Source organism: Cricetulus griseus, chromosome 3, assembly GCF_003668045.3.
Source record: "Cricetulus griseus strain 17A/GY chromosome 3, alternate assembly CriGri-PICRH-1.0, whole genome shotgun sequence".
Lineage (NCBI taxonomy): Eukaryota > Metazoa > Chordata > Mammalia > Rodentia > Cricetidae > Cricetulus > Cricetulus griseus.
In genome coordinates, this window is record NC_048596.1 from 123933234 (window position 1) to 123956515 (window position 23282).

Consider the following 23282-nt stretch of genomic DNA (forward strand, 5'->3'; position numbering starts at 1 on the left):
TTAATGAAAAGGTATCGTTGGTATTAAGACACCATCGTTATTTAAGCTGTGGTCTTAAGGGATGTGGTTTTGAACTCAATATTCTGCGTTTTATTGGTCAAAATGAATTTGGATAATCTATAACTGAGCTATAAATTAAACTCCATGTGCTTTTAGCAGGAAGGGATTGGGTGTTGCAGTGGGCTAGTTTCCATAATTAGCCCCAACCTTGGACAAAGCTGAGCCTCAGTTTCCTTGTCTATAAATATGGGAGCTGTACTAGAAAGTGTGTGTGTGTGTGTGTGTGTGTGTGTGTGTGTGTGTGTGTGTGTGTGTTTACCTTTCTTTTTCACATTCCATCATTGTCTACTTAGGGACACTCCCCCAACCCCATCCCTAATTCTCAAATCCCAGGAGTTGTTTTCCCAACTCTGACATCAATCTGTAATTACACCTTTATTTGTGGCCTTCTCGTCATACTGTAAGTGGTCAGGAACCTCTCCTTGGGGTCATCATGCCATCCCCAGCACCCAGTAGACTCTGGTATATAGCAGATACACAGTAGTCCAGGAGTCCCTCGCCTTTCAAAAATGTCTCATTTTCAAAAGTCATCCTTAGAAAGTACCGGGTAGGGTTTTCTCACTTTGGACTACAAACAGCCTACTTCTTAGACCAGGAGGGATAAATCTCAGCTCAACCATGGGTCACTGGAGGAAGCCAGAGTTATTTACCTTGATGAGCGTGGTCGGTGAAGACAAGGAATATAAACACTACTCACTCTATACTCAATTGCAGTGGAACTCTAAACAGGGCATGAAATGAGCCCACGAGCACTGTCTTTAAATAAGGCCATGAGGGTGGGGTTGGGGTTGAGGGTGCCAATTAACAAGGGGGCATGGCTTCAAGAATAATCTAGAAACATTCCCAATTAAAACAAAACAAAACAAAACTCCAGGGAACCTTTATTTTTCCTTTAACCCTGAATGTCTTAGGCATAGGAACAGGAAATAGGCTAACTTGGGTTCAAGATTGTTTTGTTTGTTTGAATAAGGCAGTAGCAAACTAAGACAGGAAGCAAGCAGCAAGCCACAGGTATATCTATAGCAGTTCCCCCCCCCTCCTCCTCCTTCCACCTCCTTTTGGTGTCTGGGTTTCTCTGTGTAGCCTTGGCTGTTCTGGAATTTGCTTTGTAGACCAGGCTAGCCTTCTAACTCAGATGTTTGCCTACCTCTGCTAGCATTAAAGGTGTGCCGCTACCACTCCCGGCCCCAGTTTCTCTTCTGATAAGCAGAGTAGCAGAGGGAGGGTAATATGTGGCTTCGTAGAAAGACAGCTGTGGCTTCTACCCCTTCCCCGGCACTCTTTCCTTCCTTTTGTGAGAAGAACTGCTTGCTAGAAGCGGAGAGACCAGGTCTCCAGGCTGCCACTAGCTGAGGCAGTTAGGCGAGAGAAGAGTCAAGGGCCGGCTTGCGAGAAGAGCCTGGCGCTGGCGCACCCAGGAGGCGGCTCTCCTCTGAGCACCACGCCCCGCGGGCGGGAAAGCTGGCGGAGGTCCCGGGGTGTGGAGCAATTTGCTGTTTCTGTCTGTTGCAAATGAGTGGTGGCACCTGCTGGGCGAGAAGGCACCCTCAGAAAGCGAATTCAAGATGAGTAGAGGAGAGATTCCTTTTTGCCTGACTGAAAAAACAGGCACATGGCGGGCTGTCTCTTCCGGCTTGGAGTACCCTCCTCAATCTTTCTTCATAACTTCAAGTTCAGAGCTGTAAAAGTGTAGCTCGGACTCAGAGTACCGACTCAGAACCCTGCCAAGACCCCCTGGAAGAAAGAGTGACACTGTGGCTCACCCCTGGCCCTAGGGACACCATGGAAGGCAGTAAGTGCTGGGTGCTTGCCCTCCTGGATCGATGTCTCTGCAGGAGTTTTGTATCAAACACTTATTTCACTATCGGGGCCCTAGGCTGGACCCTGCATGGAAATCCTGATTGTAAAGCACAGTCTTTGCCCTTAGACATCTGTAATGTAGTTGAAAAATAGAAGTTAAGGGATCTTTCTGAGGAGTGGCAAGCTCCTTGTCCACCCATGTAGACCTCTCCCTCTAATAAAATAGCCCCAATAAAATCTGCACTGCAAATGCTACTTTGGGTCAGCCTGCTGGCCTTCTCTTCCAACTAGTGACCTTATGAAGCTGTGACCTGCTAAAAGAATCAAGTGTGAAAGGGAGGGACTTAGCTGCATTATCTGACATTGTCAACTAGATTTTATCTTGGCCAGCAGCTGTGGGGTGTGTTGGGTTCGGGGTCAGTGGAATGAAGAACATGCAGGCCTTATGGTAGAAAACCACACAAGAGGTAGGTGTTTTAACTAGGCTAAAGAAACAACTGAGTTTCAAACAATTTGTAGCAAGTCTAAAAATGGACACCAAGATAGTAATTAGATTAGAATGTATGGGAAATATTGAGATGGTTCAGTGGGTTAAAGGTGATTGCTGCAGGAGCTTGCTCCCAGGACTGATGATCTGAGTTCCCTCAATTCCTGGGACCCACATGATGGTAGGAGAGATCAGACTACAGTAAGTTGTCTTTTGACTGCCATCTTTGCTGGAGAGTGAGCAAAAGAGAACCACAGAAGAGAGCTGAGTTGAAAAGGAATCTAAATAGGTGCATGGTATTGGTTTGCAGAGACAAGAGGCAGAAGCGCAGCCAGGAGACCCTATTACTCTTGCCATAACATTATGGAAAGTGTGTTCCAGGACTCTTTAAGACACTGGAAGAAGGAGCCTTTGGAGACCCAAATATTATGCAGAACTGAATGAAGAAATACCAAAGTGGTAGAAGTGGGGTGGGGAGATAACTCTGTGGTAGCGTGCTTGCCTAGAAGTGTGTGTCCCTGGCTTTGATCCCTAGCACTACAAAGGATAAAAACATACAGAAACCTTAGTTTTGCTACAAAGAGCTGAAGAAGAAGAGACTTGGAAAGAGAGGGGTCAATGATAATCAGACTCACATTGCAGGGAACCGCCAAACCAGTCTTTGAAAGTCACTTAGTTTTCCATGCCTGATAATATGTATGATTGTTTAATTTAAAATCCCAGGGCCCATGCCTATGGGTGAGGGTCAGTGGGCAAATATGTTAACCTGGTAAACTGAATTCTATTCCTAGAGCCATGTAAAAGGCTGGATACAGGGACTGCCATCAGTTACTGAATGAGATGGGAGTTACTGTAGTGAGATGGGAGGTGGAGACAGGAGGATTGCCTGGAAGCTTGCAGGCCAACTAGCCTGGAGTCCACAGCACAGCAGCAGCAACAGGAGAGATGTTGCCTCAAAACAAGGTAGAAGCATGGCTGGAGGGATGGCTCAGTGGTTAAGAGCACTGGCTGCTCTTTCAGAGGACCTGAATTTGATTCCCAGCACCCACATGGTGGCTCACAACCATCTGTAATGAGTGAGATCTGGTGCCCTCTTCTGGTGTACATGCAGATAGAGTACTCATATAAATAAATAAATCTTTAAAAAACAAAACAAACAAAAGAACTGACTCTACCTCTTCATGCATGATGTGGCTTGTAGATGGCTGACACCATCATATATGCACAACACATCACACACAAGTTAAAAAAGAAAAAAAGACCTAATCCTCAAAGGACATTGTCAGCTTTTTAGCCCCATTTGCTATGTATGGTAGAATGCTAATCAAAGCAAAATGAGGATTTGGGTTCAGAAAAAAAAAAAGTCAACTATCAGTCCTAGGAACAGAAAACAAACACAAACACATTTCTTCTTCTTCTTCTTCTTCTTCTTCTTCTTCTTCTTCTTCTTCTTCTTCTTCTTCTTCTTCTTCTTCTTCTTCTTCTTCTTTTTTGGCAGCAAAATAAAGTGACTGGGAAGTCGACTTTTCTGTGCAGCTGACTGATTTAGACATGAGTATAGTTAGAGGGTTTGGGCAGCCGCAGCTGCAGACCAGCTGGGATGTGGTCAGTGAACATATCCTCCCATCCCACAATAGCACCCACAGAAGCCAGGCCTTGACAGTCTAGAGGCCTTGGGAACCAGCTGGCAGGCCACATTCCCTTCGTTGTGATTTGGAAGGTAGGGAGGCCTGCTGGCTTATTATTGTTCTGGGCCGGGGTGGATCCCTTTGGATTTTGTTTTGCAATCATTTCCCGAGTCCCTTCCCTACAAGCACACTCAGTATGTGTCATAGATGTTGCCTATGTCCTTGTGCCCATCCTAGCAGGTAAGAATTGATAGTTGTATTTTATAGGAAACAGGTTCCAAAATCGAAGATTTTATGCATGTCTATCTGAGTCCAAAGCCAGTGTATTTTACACCAATCTGGTGGCCTTTTTGTTTGTTTCTTTACCTATTTCCTTACCTTTCTTGTTAGGTTTAGAACAGAAATTCTACACACCCCGTGTCCTAGGGAGTCAGCATGGACCTCTACTTTCTATAGTGCTTCCAGAGCTAGTGCTGTGTGACTGTCTGGCTGTCATCGATCAGTGACATGCATCCAATGTTCAAGGATGAGCTCCACAGGTGCACTGTGGCCTCTGAGGACTCTGAGTCATGTGAGCCAGGGGGAAGCTCAGAGAGACACTATGTTTTGACAATTCTGATGAGTGTCCTAAGACTGAGTCATGTCTGTTTCATAGGCCCTTATTTTGGTTGCTAAACTTTGGGTCCTTTGGGAAGGTTGTCACTGGTTGGATAGAAATAAATCTTAGTTCACACAGGGAAATCTTGATTTCCAATGAAGACAAGTTTTAAAGGATCCCTAAGGAGAGCACCAAAAATTGAATGTAGGCCACAGGGCAGACAAATTTATTCATGGATAGAAGAGGAGAGAGAGAGAGAGAGAGAGAGAGAGAGAGAGAGAGAGAGAGAGAGAGAGAGAGAGAGAGAGAGAGTTAGTTTTAGGGTGTTTTAAGGATTTATCAGGAGGTTTCATGCACATGTGATCACACACACACACACACACACACACACACACACACACACACACTTGCTATGTAGCCCAGTCTGGCCTTGAACTCTCCATATTCTTAAGTGCTGGGATTACATGTTTGTGTCACCATTCCTGGCTTCAATTACTGTGCAACAAAAATATCATTAGTATTTACACTGTATTGATGTGATATTTGATTAGGGTAAGGTTGGATTGTTGTAAAGAAGAAACTCAATAATAAGCCTACAAGAATAAAATTTATTCATTGCAATCTAGGGTGAGCTTTTTAGGTTAGTAGGAGACTGCTTCATGTGGTCATTCAGATTCCTGCCAGTCATTGTTTTGTTCAGTCTCCCTCCCCAATAGCCCTCTTCTGTTATGAATAGATAGAGCTGGAGTGTTGAATGACTGGGTTGCAGATGTGAGCAGGGCAAAGCATGTGGAGGAGGGCTGGCTTTTTTTGTATCACTATGGCTTCTCATACATCCCCATCTAGCTGCAAAGGATGCTGGAAAATTGATGTTACTGGGTAGTCGTCAACAAGGGACTTAGATTGTGGTTTCCTAGCAATATTTGGTTGACAACTTGCCGTTGAGTCCTGTTTTCTTTTTGTTGTTGTTGTTTGTTTTTGTTTTTGAGACAGGGTCTCTACATAGCTCTGACTGCCTTGGAACTCACTATCCAGACCAGTCTGGCCTTGAAATCACAGAGATCTGCCTTCCTCTGCATCCCGAGTGCTAGGATTAAAGGTGTATAACACCACCCAGCTCAGGAATGCATTTTATTGACCTAACATGGCATAGAGGGGAAGTACTGGTTCTGGAACCAACGGACCTGAGTTTGAATCTGTGTCTCTCATACGGGAAAAGATATAACTTCTCTCTGATCCTTGTTTGTTACAACTGCTGTAGCCTTCTCCAAAAGCCGCTGGGAGGATTGTGAATGCCACAGCTGCTTGATAACATTCTCCAAGTTGGAATAAATGGAAATGACCCTAAATTAGGTTAAAGAACTGGAAATTTTGTTTGAGAGCCAAACCATCTTATAGAACCTAAAGACAGGTCATGTAGATGAAGTTCCATGGGGAAGGCCTGGAATTAGAACTGGAAATATTTGAGAGGAAAAGATGAAAGAGGGGGGAACCCCAGGAGTCAAATACTATTGGTATTAACTTTGAAGGTAATCTTAACGGTATCCATTTCTCTCCATCTCAGCTCCTCACTTTTGAGCTTTGCCTGGACTGTGTAGTACCCATCGTCTGGTCGCTCTGCATTCACTCTTGTGCTCTCAAATCCAGTCTTTCAGATAGCAGCCAGAATGAAGTTTGGAATTGTTTATGAGATCATGTCTTCTGTTTGATGCTTCAATTGCCTTTTGACAGTATGATGAATAAAACTTGTCATGGCTTACTTGTAGCCTCATAATTGTGAGGATTTCTCTGACAACATTTACCAGTCTCCCCTTCCCACTCTGCCTTACCCACTTGACCCAGTTGCATCTAAATGTGTATTCTACATCCGGCTGTTGCCTCAGGGCCTTTGCATTAGCTATTGCTCCTTACATGGAAGACTGGCAGGACCTTCACTTTTTAGCAATTTGCATCTCAGTTATTAAATCTTAGCATGGTCTCTCTCTTACTCATCACCCTATTTTCATTCTCTACTCAACACTTACCATGATTTTACACTTTTCTTACTAATGTATCTGTTTGTTGTTGCCTAGCTCTTTTTTCAATTAGGGATGCAAACTTCTTTTTAAAAGTTATTTATTTTTATATGTGTATGCATAGTTTGTTTGTTTGTTTGTTTTTGTCTTTTTGATATAGGATTTCTCTATGTAAACCTGGCTGGCCTGAAACTTGCTTTGTAGGCCACACTGGTCTTAAACTCACAGAGATCCACCTGCCTCTGCCTCCCGAGTGCTGGAATTAAAGGCATGCTCCACCATGCCTGGCTGGTATATGCAGGTTTTGCCTGCATATGTTTATAGGCACCATATCTGTGCCTGGTGCCTGTAAAGCCAGAAGAGGGTGTCAGATTCCCTGGAACTGGAGTTAAGGACAGTTGTAAGCTACCATGTGGGTGCTGGGAAGTGAACCTGGATCCTCTGCAAGAGCAACCAATGCTGTTAACTGCTAAGCCATCTTTCCAGCCCCAGTTGTTCCTCAATTCATAGAATCTAACATGCCAATAAGTAAGATCTTTATAAAAGTAGGCAACTCTTCTTATTTATCTTTTTTACTCAGGAATACTTTTGCAATAAGCTGTGTAAATTAAAAACTGCTTGCCAGGTAGTTGTGGTGCATACCTTTAAATTCAGGAGACAGAAGCAGGCGGATCTCTGAGTTTGAGCCCATATAGGTCTACAGAGCAAGTTCCAAAACAGCCAGGCCTACACAGGGAAACCCTGTCTTAAAAAACCAAACCAAACCAAACCAAAAACCAAAAAACAAAGAGGCAAAACAAAACAAAACTGTAGCCTCACTATTTCTAATCCTCTGAAAACTTAACCCTGTATTGTGAACTTCTTTCCACTTCAACAAATACTGACTTAATATGCTTACATTACTTCATCACATAGATGTATCAGACCTAACTTAACTTCCTTGTATGGGGCATTAAGTGCAGACTCTAATATAGAGATATTTTTGCACATTCTTCATCATGTCTCCAACACACCTTTTCAATATTGAGTCAAAGGATGTCGATCATCTTCTGCTTAATGACTTCCAGAAAAGCTGCAATTGTTTATCATTCCTCCTAGGAGGTGTGAGAGTGCCAGCTTTCCAAGACAACAGGAAAAGGACTCCTCAATGTATCAATTCATATTTTAAAATGTCATCACCAGGGTATAGAATTTTTTCCTTTGCTTATTATATTTCTTTCTTTTGTCCTTTTTCACGTTGTTCACCTCCTAGGCTTCCTTTTGAAATCAGCACTTTATCTCCATGTGGCTTTGGCTTTCTTGGTTGTGGGTTTGTCTTCATTGCAGGAATGAGGGGCATGGCTTCTCACAGTGCACTGTCTTCCACACCAGTAGAAAAGAAGTTACATGGTTCTGTTGCCCAAGGAGGTGTGCCAAGAAGTCAGCTGTGATTAAAGAGGCTGGTGTCTTATAACCTGGCTCATGGCTTTCAGTCCTTTACAAATTGTTTCTGAACGGTAGTGGGGAGACCTTCACTTGGCCCAAAGCCACAAAACTGGCATGGACAGCTTCAAAAAGAGAAGTAAGTAACCCTTTATCCATTCATTCTGTGAGTCTATGCAGACTGGGCTAAATCCAACCAATCCGTATTCACAGAGCATCCAAGTGTTGCAGACAGGTGAGCATCTAGAGATACCTTCCGGGTCTTTATTGCGTGTTCGAAGATGATCCGTAGTCTGTAAAGTTAGGATATCTTTATTCAGATAAACACCAGCAAAACACAAGCCAGAGCGTGCCCAGAGGCAGCAAGCTAGCGAGGCCAGAGCCAAGGGGCTCTCCTGGCCCCTTAAGAATTGCCCCAGCATCATCCTCGACCTCCCCTGATCACGCCCTCACTGGTGTGGCCAGGCACACCTGTAGGGGCTCCTAGGAGGAGGAACACTTTCAGTGGTTGAGGTCTTAGCATATTGAGGTCTCTGCAGCCAATGGTACCTGCCAAGATTAGGGCCAACTAACTCCCGATCAACCCTGAGAATGATCACCAGTTTCAGGCTTAAGCAGAAAAAGGGAATCCACTCCAGGGGTCAGTTCTTGATAGGTAGTCAGTCAACATTTCCTCATTAGAATTTTATTTCTCTGTTCTCTTCCCCAGAGAGTACAACTTTCACTGGAGCTGACTCATTCTTAAGCTTGGTTACTGGAGAAATTCTTAGCAAGAAACCCAAATCTGAGACCTACTAATCTTTCCTGTGAGAAAGGATGCTCAGAAAGTCCCTTGCACAACCAGGAGGGGATGGTACCCAAAAAAGGGAGATGAAGAGATCTAGCAGGAAGCTGAATATGGTCATTTAAAGCATTGCTCTTTAGTCTAAGTGTCTCCCTCCCTCTCTTCCTCCTTCCTTCTTTCCCTCCCTCCCCTTTTCCCTCCCTCCTTCCATCATTTTCTCCCTCTCTTATCCTTTTGTTCTTTCTCTTTTACTCTTATATACACATTTGTAAGGACTTCAAGTATTCTTGTTATAAAACAATAGTAAAAGTCATTGTTTAAAAATATCTTGGCAAAGTAAAAAGCTGCTAAATGAATATTTCTCCCATTCTTCTGGAGCATTCCCAGACATTACAGATGCTGCTTTCAGTGTAAGGCTCTCTGTGTCATGGGGAGCACGATGGATGCTTTACTCTATAGGGAAATCATTTTTGTAAAACCCCCAAACTCACTTCTCCAACACCCAGCCTACTGTCCTCTTCCCAGCAGTAGGAGTGTGGCCTTCTACCTCATCATCCTGATGGGGAGCAGGACTGCCAAGTTCAAGAGGGCTGTGGTTGACATGACTGTGGACAAGACCTTCCAGTCTGTAAGCACATCTCTGTGGCACCCACACCACTGGCCTCCTGAAACAAAGCATGAAAAAGAAGCCAGCCAGCCAGCTCAGCCACTTAGCCGTGGTGTTGACATATAGGAGGGTCTGTGATCTAGGGACCTGAGTAAATTCCCAGAGGGAAATGCCAGGAGGAAGTTCAGGTCACATGGATCTCATCCTTCCCCTCTGCCTCCTAGCCTCTTCAGATTGGGTTCATTTCAGGAACTGCAGATCCTCCAGGGAAACTCCTTAAGGACCCAATTTTGCACAGCGGAAATTAGCTTGCTTGTTTTAAAATAAGCAGGATCCGGACATTGTTTTTTTTTTTTTTTAATTTTAGAAAATACAAAAATAAAGCAAGAAGATAAATATAAATGGAAAAAAATGAAGCTTCACTCTTTTATCTGTTGTGGAAAACAATAAAAAAGCACGGCATGGAGCCTGCCAGCACAGATCTGAAGAACAGAGGCAATCAATTGGATGGATGCAGAGCTAGCCCTGAGGTTCAGGTTTGCACTCTGGTGTCATCGCTCATTCCATTCTCTGGGCTGGAGACTTCTGAGGTATTATTAGGAGACACGAAGTCACTTTCCTATTCCTGGGAGGAAAAACTCCCTGGTTTGCAGTAAGATCTTGGATTTGACCTGTGGCTTCTGTGTTACCCAGGATCAGTGACTGTGATTTAGGTGATAAAACAGGGCAAGCTGGGTTTTGCTCATCAACCTTCCTTCTGTACTCGAAGGATAACCTCAATTTCTTTGAGATTGTACCGAAGCAGTAAACTCATGAAAAACCAGTGGCAAGACTAGAGCCTGCATTTTCTGGGTTTTGGCCGGCTTCTCTGTGGGCCGCCTTGCATTTTAAAAGGCCTGGCTGGGCTGCATGAGTTTGGGTTTCCTCCTTTAAGTCTGCAGTGAGAGCCCAGGTTTGAGTAACCACTGCTCTGACTGTGGCTGGGCTGGTTGGCTTCCTTTTCATGCGGCATGATCTGGAGGCTAAATGATGTGGGTACTGCTGTTGTGTGCATGGTGAGTGGATAGCCTTAGGAAATGTGATTTTAAAATCTTGAAGTACAGTTTGGAGAGATCACATCTACGTGCTTATTACATAGAGGGCTTCGGGCAAAACAAAGTGTTTTGGGGTGATTCTTCTCTGAGTTGGAAACCTCAAATTTACTTTGGGTTCCCCCATCTTCCATAGCAGTGGCTCTCAATCTCTCTGTCTCAGAAGTCATTTGGTCAGCTTTCTAGACATTTCTGGAATCCCTAACCCGAATCCCACCCTGTCCCTTCAATGTCATGCTCTGGCTCAGGACCCCTGTGGCCTTTGTCAGGGACTGCTTAAACTCCTCATAGCGACTTCTCAGAAGTTCCCATTGGCTTGGAACTGCTTCCTGGTGCTCCACAAAAGGCTGTTCAGCATCAGTACTGGGGAAATGTAAAGCAAAACCATTTCAAGGTGGCCCATGCTGTCAGAGTTACTGAAATAAAAGTAAAGACAATAGCAAATGCTTGCAAGGATGGGGGCTAGGGAATATGTACAAGGGTGGTGGGATTGTAAATTGGCACAGCCACTCTGGGACAGTTTATATTTTCCTTCCTTTCTTCTTTCTTTCTTTCTTTCTTTCTTTGTGTGTGTGTGTGTGTGTGTGTGTGTGTGTGTGTGTGTGTGTGTGTGTTTATGTAAAGCAACCATTCATATTTAAGGTGAGTGTATGTCTGGAGACCAGAGTTGGACTTGAGGTGTTTTCCTGTTTCTCTGCTTTTTAAAATAAAATATTTTTGTGAATTTTTTGAGAATTGCATGCATGCATGCATAGGATTTATTTCCATCACATCCACTCCTTCCTCTAACTCCTTTCAGATCCACTACCCATCTCCTCATTCCCCTCTCAACTTCATGTCCTTGTGCTTTTTCATAACTCACCCAGTCAGTGCAGCTTGTGCTGCCCATATATTCATGGGTATGGGGTTATTCACTGAATCATGAATAACTAGAAGTCACACCCTTAAGGGAAGTCAACTCCCTCCCTGCGGAGCCATCTGCGGTCAGTAGCTCCTCTAGGGGTGGGGGCCCATGAGCCCCTCTCTGGGCTGGAATGCTGACTGGCTTGATCTTGAACAGGCAAGGCAGAGCTCATGAGTGCTGTGGTTCTATGACGTCCAGAAGACACTGGTTTTGCTTTTTTGGTTTTTTTTTGTTTTTTGTTTTTTTTGTTTTTGTCCCTGTTTTCTCTGACCGCTGTCTCCTCCTCCTTCTGGGATGGTCCCTGAGTCCTGGGTTTTGAGATAGGACCTCCTTGAAACCAGTGCTCTCCATTTCTGCTAGTGAGTTGTAGGGAACCATTTGTCTCTGTCTCCACAGTGCTCAGGTGGAGCATACCATACCACCGGGCTTAACTTTTTTTGTTTTGTTTTTTTGAGACAGGGTTTCTCTGTGTAGCTTTGGAGCCTATCCTGGCACTTGCTCTGGAGACCAGGCTGGCCTCAAACTCAGAGATCCGCCTGCCTCTGTCTCCTGAGTGCTGGGATTAAAGGCGTGCACCACCAATGCCTGGCCGGCTTAGCTTTTTATGTGGGTGTTAGGGATTTGAACTCCAGTCCCCATGTTTGTTCAGTAGGCATTTTACCCACTGACTCATCTTCATGGCCTCCAAGTTTGACAGTTTATTTTAAAACAAATCATACAACTACATTTAACTCTACAATTGCAGCCTTCAGCATAAACCCAGAGGATGAAAAGTTGTATTCACATGGACCCCTGTGAATATAGACGTCCAGAGAAACTTCATTTATAATAGTGAAAACCATCTTTTGGTGGCCCAGATGTCTTCCCATAGAGGAATGGTTATACAACTGTGGCATGTCTACACCTTGGACAACTATTCCACATAAGGATTCAATTACTAATACATTCCACTAAGAGGAGAGGTCTCCAGGAAATAGCATGGAGCAGAAAAAGACAAAGTAGGGACTGGAGAGATGGCTCTGTGGTTAACAGCACTTGCTGTGTCATCATTAGGGCCAGAGTTCATGTCCCATCACCCACATAACAAACCAGAGGTCCTGTGTGCCTGGAGCCCTTCTCTCCAGTGGGGAATGGAGATAGCAAGGATCTCTGATACTTGCTGATTTACAACATGGTTGAGAAAAATGCAAGTCCCAGCTTTGGGGAGAGACCCTGCCTCAAAGGAATAGGAGGACCCCCCTAATACCTTCTTCTGACTTTCATACATGTACATAGACATAGACCATGCACATACAAACACCACAGAAATATATACATGCATATATATGTATACACACATAGGAAAAAAAGTAAATAAGTCTTTTTTTTCTTGTTACTTTGTGCCACTTATTTTTCAGGTGTTCACACAGAATTTAGAACAGGTGTTACAGTTCCCCTTGAACAGCTAATTAGACACTGGAAAAAAAATCTTTTGCTTCAATGTCCACAGGCTTATATTAAAAGCAATGTTCTTAAGATAAGATGAACTCAATCTTTCTGTGTTGTTGCAACATGCAGGTTTCTTAAGGGAACAGACTCAGATGACAGAAACCTGGATGAAGCTCTACTTCACCAATACGAATGTGTTTCTCATAGTCTCAATTTCCAACCTTCAGTTTCAGCCCATTCTTTTTCTTTTTTTTTGACTTTTTAAAAAAATAAATAAATCTTAAAGAGGACATATGCATGTGAATATTTGATATATAAGTGTATATGAATATTTGATTGCATGTATATAGCACTAGTGAAACAATGACAAGGATTCCAGGGCTTTTCGATGGGGAGAAGCCAGGCTGGAAGAGAAGTAGATATGCTTACAATGGGGCAACAGGAAGGATCTTCATAAACTGGAGCTACTGAGTGATTTGACAGTGATGGTTATTATGTGAGCCTACAGAGAAAATGCAGTTGTACTGACTTAACACATAAGGGCCAGCCAGCACAAGTCAAGTCGGGTAATCTGAATAAGGCAAGGGGAGAAGTGGACTTGCAAATGTCCTGGCTGTGATATTGCACTGTGATTCTGCAAAACTATCCAGGGAAACTGAGTGCATGAGAGACTTCTCAATTATGTTTTAATATTATATGTGAATTTACAATTATCTCAACCGATTTGTTAGTTAAAATTATATTTTTAATAATCATTCTGTGTGTGTATGCTCATGTATGCAGGTGCATGTGTGGGCATGGCTATGCACATGTATGTGTGTATGCATGTAAAGGCCAGAGAACAATGTTGGCTGTTGTTCATCTTGTTTTTTGGCTTGGAACTCTCCAAAAAGGCTAGGTTGGCTAGGGTAACCTGAGGTCTCACCTGTTTTCACTTCCCTAACTTTGGGATTGCAAGCATATGCCACGACACCTAGTGATCTTTATTTTTTTTAAGTTATTTATTTACTTACTTTTGAGACAGGGTTTCTCTGTGCAGCTCTGTAGTCTACCCTGGAACTCAATCTGTAGACCAGGATGACTTCCAACTCACAGAGATCCACCTGCTTCCCCAGTGCTGGGATTAAAGGTGTGTGCCACCACCTCCAGGACTCCTTTTTAAGTTTTGTGTGGTTTCTGATGTACCAAATTCAGGTCCTCATGATTACAAGACAAGCGTTTTACTAATTGAGCTGTCTTCCTAACCCTATTAATCATTTTTTAAATTGAGGTAAAATGTATATAGCATAGCATTTACCATTACAATAATTTTTTAAGTCCAAGTTCTGTGGCATGAAGTATAGTTTTTTGAGGTGGGGACAATGTCTCCCCTTGTAGTTCTGGATGGCTTTAGACTGTGCAGAACACACTGGCCTTGAATTTGTAACAATCCATTTATATCTCCTCCAGTTGAAACTTTGTACCCTTTAAGTACCAACTTTCCATTCTGTTTACTTGGTGCGGGTAGGAGAACCAGCAAAATAAAACATAAAATGTCACTTCAAAACCAAAACTCTTTTTGAGGCCCTCATCACCCTGAGGCCAAATTATCTTTAAGCCTGTGAGCTGTCCTGGATAGGTACTGTCCACCTGCTCACTCTCCTGGGACACCTATCTTCTCTCCGTGGAGCCTGGGAAAGTGTCCTAGAAAAGTATTCTGGTTTGATTGAAGTATTGTGATTCTATAAAACTAAGAAATGTGAGTGCAATTGAATGTCACCTTGAACATTTTCTCTTCTTGTCTTCCTGTTGGGGGTGTCCATTCTTTGCCTTGGAAACATGGTTTCTTTTCAGTTTTGCCAAGAATTGATCTTTCTTTAATGTGTTGTAAGGGTGTCTGCCTATAAGGAAATTGTTTAAGTCTGATGACATAGGGAGACATGTCAAGAACTGAAAAAGATATTTTCAAAGACTTGGAATAAAGCCTGAACATGAACGAGAGGCAAAAGGCATTTTGAAAAAGTTGATAAAGCTTGAATATTCATATTTTTGGAATTTGGAAACAGTTTAGAATATCTGAATAAAAGAAGTGAGAAATTACAGACTCTAATTTGGATGCAGATAAAAGTGAATCCATTTTGTGTTTGTTAAATTTGTTTATTAAAGAAAGAAGCAGAGGTGGTCTCTCCTTGGAAATCAGGAATGAGAGACCAAAACAGGCAACGTGGCAAGACTGTCCCTTAGGGAAAAATAAAACACAACAAATTGAAGCAAACTGAATGGGCCACGAACAAACTAAACAGAAATCAGAGAAATCAGTTTGACAATAAAAACTGTGGTAGGCCTGCTGTGGTGGTGGATGTCTGTAACCCCAGAAACCTGGGAGGCTGAGGTAAGAGGATCACCATGAGTTTGAGACCCTCCTGGTCTCTGTAAAGAGTTCCAGGCCAGACAGGGCTACATAACAAAACCCTGTCAAAAAACAAAACAAAACAAAACAAAAAACTCTGTAAGACAGAAATTAAAACTTTATTAAAAAGAAAGTCATTTAGTGAAAGACATTTTATTTGTGACACAAGTGATGAGTGAGCCCTTGGGTATTTCAATAGCTCAGTTAACTAAGGGCTGAATCATACGGTATTTTGGGAAAAGATTTCAGTTTCTTGCTGATTTGACCTCAAATTGTGATATTAGTAACATGACTACATTTCTAACACACACAGTCTCGAAGACATCAACAGCAAATTGGCCAGTGTGTTTCATCAGCTCAAAGACTGGTCATTGCACAGGAAACCCAGAAGTCCCCCACCCCCCGAAATATCATAGTTCTCATGCAACCGTGAAGGTTTCTCAGTTTTGACAATTTTCTTGAACATTTGCACAGTGGAAATTAGTAAGAAATTTTAGTTTTCTAAACAGCTAAGAATAAAAATCAAATTTCTTTTTTGTTTTTCTGTGTAATCTTGCTTGTCCTAGAACTCACTTTGTAGACCAGGATGGCCTGCCTCTGCCTCCCAACAGCTGGGATTAAAGGTATGTGCCACTACCATCTGGCAAAAGTCAAATTTCTATTAGCACTATTGGAGGAAGGGCTGAATTATCGTGTGTGTGTGTGTGTGTGTGTGTGTGTGTGTGTGTGTGTGTGTGTAGAAACATTTGTGTGTTTGTTATAGAAAGGTGAGAGAAAAAGTGTGTGGAGATTCAGGCACTGTAGAGGTTGTTAGGCAGCTAATTAACAAAAAGATTAGTTGGTTCTTCTAGAGGGTAGACTCTTTAAAGTCTATGAAATTTTCTTATTCTAAGCAAATATTCATTTTCATATCAAAGTCTCATATCCACGATATCATTAGCTTCAGGTTCTCCAGAATCTGATCCCACGGATACCCGACTCTGTATTTACGAGAGCCTTGCAGTGTGGCATGCTTTGAGACTCCTGTGTGGTAGCTTCGTTCCCAATCATCAAAATATCAACCTAACAAGAACTGCTCTCATCTTCCTCCACAGCTGGCCTGCTATGTCAGGAGCCAGGCAGTGGGCATTTGAGTTTCAGAGGTCTTGTTTTATAATCAGTGACCCCAAGAAAATTCCTTACACTTTCAATGTTTTCTTTGGCAAAATAAGGCTGATAATGCATACACTGTCTTTGAGCAGCTTAAGTGACTTTCAAGATACTGCCTGGCAGAATCTCCAGAAAGCCTTACAGAGGGTCAGTACTCAATAAAGGTTGAGTTAAGAAGTTTATGATCCTATTGGAAAGAAAGACAGAAGCACATAGCTTAATGGTATGTAGCTGTCAGTAAACTAATCTTATCTCTGTGGTCATGGGTTCCCTACATGTAAAACAGGGGCTTCCAAATCAAGACCATTCATACTTCTCAAATTGTGTGATTCCGTTGAGATAAAAATAGCATTTTTGTTACCTAGAGTGAAGCTTCAACAAGGCTTACTGATCTCTTGACAGTGTCTGCTGTTTTGCTTGATTCTCTGATTCTTTTAAGTATTTTCTTCAAGCACACAGAACACAAATATTGATAGCCCGCTAACTCTACACCTGTTGATTATAAGTTCATGGTCATCATATTGTTGGCAATGGCCAGCTTCTGACATCTTTCTCTCCCTTTAGCACTGTCTGCAGTATTGTTATAAACCTCTAGGTTTTTGAGGGACTCATGCTTTAGTGATGATTTTTTTAATATATATATATATATATATATATATATATATATATATATGCACATCAGTTGGGCCTGGCTATCAGGGCCACTTGGGTCAAACACTAATGCGGATGCTGTTGCAAAGGCTCTAGAGGTGATTGACAGTGACAACCAGTAGCTTTAAAGTACAGAAGATCAGATCCCCCTTTACAGTTTGGTTTAATTTTAATCAACTAAAAAGCCTTAAAAAAAAAAAAGACTGAGGTTTCCCGAAGATTTCTGTCTTCTGTCTAAGTTGGCAGATTGCTCAACCTAGTACAGTTTGAACTTTGCAGCCCCACAATTTTATGAGCTAATGTCTTGAAAGAAATCTCTATGTACAAGAATATGTATGTAATGCTCAGTCTTCATGGACAAAGATTACCAATAGCTGAGGATGCTCCAGTTAGCATACTTATCATATTAAGTAGTGTGGCATTTGCTTGGATCCTACATACATTTTCATAGACTTGAAAAATCTCGAGATGACTTTATTTCAAATACAGTATGAATGTCCTGTAGGTAGATGTTCTTTTTGTTGTTGATGATGGTTTTTCAAGACAGGGTTTCTCTGTGTAGCCCTGGCTGCCCTGGAACTCACACTGTAGACCAAGCTGGCCTTGAACTCAGAGATTTGCCTGCCTCTGTCTCCTGAGTGCTGGGATTAAAGGTGTGCACCACCACCACCACCCTGCATGGTAGATGTTCTTTACACGGCATTACTGGGGTAAAATGGCAAGAAAAGTCTGTGCCTGTTCAGATGATGTTGCCTGAGTAACTCTCCTCTGCGGCTGGCTGAATCCATAGGCCTGGAAGTCATGGATGATAGAGAGTCAGCTCCTGTTTCCCTGGAAACCTGAGTAGACAGTATTGCAACCATTCAACTGGAGACCTATGGAAAGGAGTATGTGTTCACGCCTTCATCCCATCAGTGGGAACTTACTGAGATAAACACTGGGAAGGAGACAGGGCATGACTTATGAAATGCTTTGGGAACATGGTGGACACACTCTGTGGTCCCTGAGAATATCTGGCAGGAGCTTTGTGAGCCGCAAGGTAGTGAGTATGCTTGAACCTCAAAGACATACCCAGGGCTTGGTTAGACAGAGATCCCTTTGTGGGAACTCCTGAGTCTAAACCCCAGCGGCTATGTGATGGAAGATTGACAGTATGTTCCTAAACACTGCAACCTTCTCCTGCTTTCTGCATGGCTCTAATCTCCAAGTCAGTTTAGGTTTTAAGCCTTTTAAATTTGTGGGATGCTTCTACTTACCCTCAGGGGTGGGATGGGTATGGACACCTTGTGACTGCTTTGAGGTAGGGAGGAAAGGAAGAACAGGAGGAAGAGATATGAGATCAGAGCATGACCCAACAGGCCAGAGAGCTTTGATGGTTAAGTCTTGGCTCCAGCCTTGTGACTACAGACTGACCACAGGCAAGTCATACAACTCTGAACTCTCACTTGTCACCTGTGAAGTGGACAGCCTTGTTTCTGGAAGGGTTGGCAAGAGGATCCAAGGAGATCCTGCATGGAAATGTGAAGAATGTCGCCTTAGGTCACATGAAGGATAGATGATGTACTGCATGCCAGAGAGCAGTTCTAGTACTTTTGTCAGCTGTCTCCAATATATTCTTTCCTTAAAGACAGTAGGAAGCTGACCTGCCTTCTAGACACACACACACACACACACACACAGCTCATACTAACTGTTTCCCTGTTGTGGTGGTACCCCTTCAGGACCAAGTAAACAAACAGTCCATCCCGTGTGAGACCCATCTCTCCCTGTACAGTCCATCCCTGTATAAGTCCCATCTCTCCTTGTACAGTCCATTTCCATTTCCTTATCTCTCTGTTTTCTCTCCATATGTCCCTCCTTCCCTATTTTCTTTGTATTTTGAGACAAGGTCTCACAAAGTCATTCTGGTTGGCCCAGAATTCACTCTGCAACTAATCCCTCAAGGCTTTAAACTTGTGATTTTCCTGCCTTCGCCTTCTGAGCAGCTAGGATTACAGGTGTGCACCGCCAGGCCGAGGCCCAGGCCCATTTCTTTTTTTTCTTATCAGCTGCCAATCATTTCTCCGGGAGACCTGTTGTGGGCTTCACAGAAACAGAGCAGGCCAATCACTGCCTTTGGGGTCAGAGAGATGAGCTGGAGTCCTCATGCGCACACTGTTTCCTTACTGTATGCAGGGAAATCATGCTTGCCTTATTCACACTTCCAGAATTGTGCAAAGGGGATGCTGTTCTCACTTTATTGCCTCTTATTGATTCAGGTGTTAATTCAACCCCTGTCTGGTTACTGAGGACCTTCAGTCTTCTTTTCAGCACCCACCATCTCAAGGTGTCTGTCTGCATAGGGATACGGCTAGAATACCATTCTATAGAAGTACAGGAGGCAGAACAGTTCAGCTGAAATTGGTGACACTGCTCCTCTCTTGCCAGCTCATGCTCCCCAGCAGCCTCCCCCCCTCCCCGACCCCATCATCTTGCAGGGTAAAGGCAGAGCTTCGGGAGGTAGGGGCCAGATCTACTCAGGTTTCTGAGACCAGGTATGCCCATCAGTCAGGTGGTTCAGGCACCTGTCCAGTACCAAGCTGTCACCCACACCACACAGCCAGGGCAGCCAGCTAGGGACATCTCATTCTGCTATCCTTGGAGGGTTAGAGGGAACTAGAGCCTATAGCTTTCACTCTGGGACACAAAAGGCAACCATGATGGAGTTGAAGGGTCAAGAAGACAAAGAAGCAGACTCCCAGGGACCTGTGCCTCTCCAGCTGCCATCTGGGGGCCCTGCCATATCTTCCTGTGAGTGTCGCCTTCCCCCAGGTGGAGATGTTGCCCTTGAATCAAGAGAGTGGATCAATAACCCTGATGGACTGTTCTCATGGATAGGTGTTCCCTGCTTGCTTATATTGTTCTGTTACCTGTGTTTTTCCCTTTTGTGGCTTACAGATGACATGGACAATGGAAGGGCACACTCATGGCCATATACAGCTCTGCTCACACATAAAGCATGAACAGTCAGTCCCTCCTTAGCTCTTCCTAAGGTGTCAGGAAGTTAGAGCCGCTAGCATCAACTGTCTCCTGCTCTTCTTGAACAGAAAGGGGCAAGCTGGTGTTTAAAGGGGGCTTTGCTCTGCATCAAGTGCAAGAGCTGTTCATTTTGTTGTTTGCTATCATGATTTTGACAGGTGCTGGGGTCCCAACGGAACAACAACAACACAACAACAACAACAACAACAACAACAACAAAAATCCCTATACAAGGGAGAGAAATCAGGAAATAGAAAACCAAATAGAACTTTGTATCCAGACGACGGGATTTCTGAAGACAGTCATTGTGTAACAGTTTCCTCTGAGGTAGAAGCATTCTATCTTGCAAGAAAGTTCCTTAAATAGGAAGGTAAACAACTCAAAATAGCTTCAGGAAGTTCCTGAAACTGAACAGATTCTCTAGGCTCTGCCCTGCCAGAGGAAGCAAGAGTTGAGAGTGTCTCTTAGGCCTAAGGAAGCTGAGCTACTGTATAGAAGGCTCTCAGATGAGCTAACGTAAGTGTTGAGACCACTGTCTGGAAGAAGCAGCCTCTAACGGAGGTTCCTGGAAAGGACAGTCTACAACCTGATGAGCTGCCTGAAGGCTATGCAATGTGTTCCAGGTTCCCAGCTCTGTGAGCCAGCTATCACCTGTGCTGGGGTGGTGATACAGCAATCTTTGAGTCATTTCTGCCCCTGTAAGTAGCCCCAGTAAAACACATTGCTCACCAAATTGGACTTTGGTGGTATCTGTACTTTGGTCTGTCAGTGGGTGAGTAAGCTTGTGTGTTGGATCTCCCAAGGAAAAGGTTTGTTACATAACAAGGAGGAACAGTGAAATCTCTCTCAAGTTTCTCAAGTTTAGTTCTAGGAGGAAGAGTTGCTGAAGCAGGGGGCTTGGAGCAAGTGGGATCCTTGAGAGGGAAGAAGGAGGCCCTGGTTAAAAAAAAAAGTGACACTAAGCAGAGATAGGCCAGGGGCAGGTGATCTTTTTGACTATTTTAGCTGGACATAGAAAGGATAGCCTAAAGAAAACAGGAGGGTGTTCAGGGCCCCTCCTAAAGTATTTGCACAACACCGATGGAAACATGATTAGTTATTTGATTGATGATTGCTCTGAGAAGGCCATCAGAGTGGGGCTGATATGAGTGGGGGATTCCCTCTGACTGAACATGTTTCTGACTCTCAACAATTGGGCCTTTGAATATATTATCTATTTAGAAAAAAAAAAAAAAAGCAACAAACAGGACCCCAAGATGGCTTAGGAGGTAAAGGCGCTTGCGACCAAGCCTGATGAACTGGATTTGATCCCTAAGCCCCACGTGGTAAATGGTGAGAACTGACTCCCCAGAATTGTTATCTGGTCCTCGTATGTATGTTTTAGTATGCAAATATGCATACCTACCATACACCCATGTACAAATACATAAATGTAATAAGAATATTTTCAAAAGAAAAGAATAACCAATAGATACATTCATGAATATAGAAATGGGAGTGGATTCAGAGGACTTTATTATAGTGAGCAGAAATGTAACAGAAATGCTTAAGCTGGGAGAGGATTGTTTTTCTGGACTATAATGTTTTGTTAAGTCCTCCAAAGGTTTCAAACATGGCAATTTTGGCTACACCACATGAAATTACTATATTTGAGGTCCACAATGTCAGGGTTATTGACAATTTCACTTTGCTTAACTCAGGGTTTCTCAGCTTTGGCATGGTTGACATTTTAGTAATCCCTTGTTGTACTGTGGGACAGTCTTCTATGTAGGATGCTTAGCTGCATCCTGGACTCTACCCACTAGAGGCTAGGGACACTTCTCCAGAAGTGGTAATTTTTAATGAGTTGTTTGTTTGTTTGTTTTGTTTTGTTTGTCTGTAACAGCCCTGATAACATATCGTGTGGGACTGAGAAAAAAAAAAAAAAAAAAGCAGGGCTCTCATACAAGCATTTATTCAGAATTTTAAGACAGAAATCTCGTAGGGGTCTGTGGTAAAGCCTTTGCCTGACATTTCAAGACCCTGTAGTAGGGCTATGGGGCTGGCTTGGGAAGTGGAATTGCTTGTTTCCTGATGACCTGGGTATTATCCACCAGACCCTTGTAGAAAGCCAGAAGTGGTGACAGATCTATAATCCAGTATTGCTACTTCAAGACGGGAAGCAGAGATAATCTAATGCTTTTAAGGCTCCATACACATGTTTAGAGTCACAGAGTGACTTAAGGAAAAAGAATAAAATCGCAGGGAATCTTAAAACACACAAACACACACACACACACACACACACACACACACACACACACACACACACGAGTGTTAACTGACGAAAGGTTTGGATGGCAGCCATATCTGGCCCGCCACCTGTTTTTGTAAATAAAGCTCCTTTGGAACACAGCCATACTCATCTGTTGACATATTGGCAGGGGCTGCTTTTGTGCCGTAAGAGCAGAATTGAGACGTTGCATCAGGGAGTGTATGGCCCAGAAAGCCTAAAATATTTACTGTCTGGCCCTTTATAGCCAAATTTGCCAATGTTGTTTTGGTTGATTGAGCTTTCCGTCTGTGGTGGCAGAGGATGAGAAGCTGCCTGGAACCCCTTGGGTGTGTGGCTCTCTCACCCTTCCTACCCATAAAGCTACAGCAGTTAGCATTCTTAATGGGAGGTAAAAGCTTATTTGGATAAAGGAGAAAGATGTGTCAGAAGTGTTGGGAGCAGGAGCTCACAGTATCAAGAGTGGCCTAATGCAGATACAGAGGAGAAAATGCCTTGCTTTCTTGGGCTGCACGGCTCCCCAGCTCCCTTGCTGCCCAGAGACTGTGAGAATATTAGCTGGATGGAAAACATTCAGGTGTTTAGAGACTTTCCTGGGTTGGGTGAAAGGTATAGTGCGCATTAATTTTCCTGTTATCCACACAGGTTCATTTCGTTCTTAATATGCTTTTGTACTTTGCTGGTTTTTTTTTTTTTTTCATTAAAAAAAAATTACATTTCTTAGGGGAAGTGTTTGAAAGCAGTTGAAAGGAAGGAGGTTTGATGGCAACTCAAGTAGTTTTGCATGACTAATAATAATTATTATGATGATAGTTTCCTGCCTAAGCCTTCTCAGTGGGTAATATTTGCAAATTAAACACACTATAAAATATTCAGCCCCTTGCTACCAACTCGGGTGATTTGCATAATCCCCCCTGCATGGGCTCTGGAGTGAACCATTCCCTAATTAATTATTTAATTCCCATCTGTACAGTGTGAA

At 43.2% G+C, this 23282-nt stretch overlaps 1 long non-coding RNA gene across 1 annotated transcript in view; it reads left to right on the plus strand.

The window, feature by feature from the left end:
• The first annotated feature begins 7000 nt into the window (after positions 1-7000).
• Positions 7001-23282, plus strand: part of LOC107979388 — a 29470-nt gene continuing 13188 nt past the window's right edge. Inside the window, exons 1-2 of the long non-coding RNA XR_003483925.2 lie at positions 7001-9991; positions 20190-20729. This is a non-coding gene — a long non-coding RNA (uncharacterized LOC107979388). The remainder of the gene's footprint in view (positions 9992-20189; positions 20730-23282) is intronic.